Source organism: Humulus lupulus, chromosome 7 (assembly GCF_963169125.1).
Source record: "Humulus lupulus chromosome 7, drHumLupu1.1, whole genome shotgun sequence".
NCBI lineage: Eukaryota > Viridiplantae > Streptophyta > Magnoliopsida > Rosales > Cannabaceae > Humulus > Humulus lupulus.
The window spans coordinates 189,334,434-189,337,020 of record NC_084799.1 but is presented as its reverse complement, the minus strand read 5'-3'; positions in this window follow the sequence as shown (position 1 = coordinate 189,337,020).

Sequence of the window (2,587 nt, the reverse complement as noted above, 5' to 3'; positions counted from 1 at the left end):
TAACCAGGCATTTAAACTCTTCATCCTAAATAGACGATGTCAATGAATCCCATGATACAATGCTCCTTCTAATTCATCCCTAAATCAATTACTTCTTCAACTGAACCAACAATTCTTTCCGCCAAACTAATACCTTTCTTCATACTGTCCCTGATACCGAATCTGTCCATAGCTAAACCCTGAAGCGTATCCAACAACTCCATACATACTCATCTGAATCCCTACTACCCACTTCAGTTTCCATTCAGTCCGACTTATTTACTTTAAGTGATGCCCCTTAAAATCCATGGTTGTCTCTTAACAAATTAGCTATCACTCAGGCTTATAACAAGGCTCTCATATGACGAGCTCAATCACTTTCATTACGAACCCCTTGTACAATAACCTTGAGACATATACTTCATATCTGAATTTCTCCTGGAAGATACTCAACACCGAACTCTTTCAACTCATTACATAACCAAGAACAAGGATTATCAAGTACACTGGTCACCTCCGAGGAACTAGCCTCGGGCTTCGAATGCAATGAGGCATTCCAATCTTTTTTTTCTCATTCTCCAATCTTGGACAATCCCTAGTCCAATGTAATGTACTAAACCATTCCATGTAGAAAACGTACCCTTTCCCGACGTCTTTCCGAATGGCATCTCCCGCCCCCGATGCATACTAAATACTTCATTAAGCCTCATCACTGTCCAGACGGCTGTCCTGTAAACTAAACCTCCTCCTGTCAAAACCAGGAGTCAGTTCTTCTATTCCGATTACCAAGAATTTGTCCTTACTAAATTCTACAAATGGGAATACTGTCATTTGCATCCCTTGCCCTACAACATTCACGCTCCGTACCTCATTCCGTATATCTTAAATAACAGGGCCCTCCCTGCTGCCCAAGTACAAATGGAAATCTCATGCACTAGAGCGACCCTAATGATCTGGGCCATCCTAGAGTTCAATCCTTAAATGAATCATCATTCCAGGCTACTTCCGCTTGTATCAACTCTTACAGCATATTGACCAACCCACCAAACTTATCGACATACCTTGTCGTTGTCTTACCATTCTAAACCAAGTTCATAGACTTATCAGTCTTCACAGCCCAAACTACATCATAATAACCTCTTTTATCAAATCACTGCCTGAACTCCTCTTAACCCGTTATGGCAAGTCTGAGTACAATTTTCGGGCATCCTTTTACCACAAATACTTAGCGCAACCACAGTGTCACGACCTATCATCTTCATATAATCAAGGATGGGATTAACTATGCCCATCCACTGATCAATTCTTAGGTTAATCCAAACCTCCCTCAAAACCAGAGGATAATGCCTTCTAAGCCATCCATACAGCAAATCTTATCTGTCTCCACCCTTAGGTCAAACCAGCAATAATACCCCCACTGTCAAGGTATACAAAGCAACTTTTATCCCAACAAAACCTATTGTTTCACTCATCTAATCTCTTCTATCAGATCTCACAGCCTTACTCACATATCAGCGAACTTCTGTCGTGACTTTCAGGGGCAGATAGAGGTTTCCAACCCTAGCTATCATTTGCAACCCTCACTAGAATAATACCAGGTCCAATTAACCATTCTGAGCACATACCATCTGAATCAGTCTGCCATCACCGACTAAACCCCTCAGCCCTAATGTTCATATCCAGATCCATCCCACAAGCAGGTCCAAACAATCATAATAACCATGCACACATAAAGCATATCAAACACCGATCTATATTACTATACATTGGTTATCAAATTTCATTGCTACTAAATGCAACCATAATCATCATTCTTTCTATATACTAATAAGCAAATAAAACATACGAGTTTATTCTAAATAGTTAACCACATGCATTCCATATACAAATCATTACCCAAATATTCATCCACAAGCGATAACAATGCTAATTAGCACACCTCAATATCATCACACAACAGTCAAGGGTCAGGCCCTATCAGAATCTCATGCTCCCTATTAATCATACAAATTAATGCATTCATATTCTATTCAGGCACTTAAGCATATAATCTCATATATTCAATTATAAAACCTTGAGTCGAGCTTGTCTTTAGCGGCAAGTGTACATGTCCAACCAGTCTTCAGGAACCCTTAAACCTAGATCGCTCTGATACCAAATTGTAACGCCCTGGATAACCAAGATCGTTACATTGTGTATTTAAAATAGTGCAGGACTTGCTAAGCAAGTCTCTCAAATGAAAACGTGATCCTATAGTCATAAACAGGTTAAGTTTAAAAGATTTTGTTCATAAGCAGATAGTTTTCATTTAAATAATTGTTTAGTACATGGGATCCCAAAACAAGGTTTAAAGGACATATTTACAAAAAGTTCCAAAAGTTATAAATGAACAAGGACATTCTAATGCCAAAATATACATTTTAGGTTTTCGTCCCTGTACAAACCCTCGACCATGGTGGCCGAGCAGCTGAAAATGTACACCTCGCCCCCAGAGCTCTCTAACTCATGGTTGAACCATCACATCCTTGCTTTTACCTGCACCATGTAGCACCCGTGAGCCGAGGCCCAACAAGAAAACTATATAACATAGCATAGACAATTCAGACAG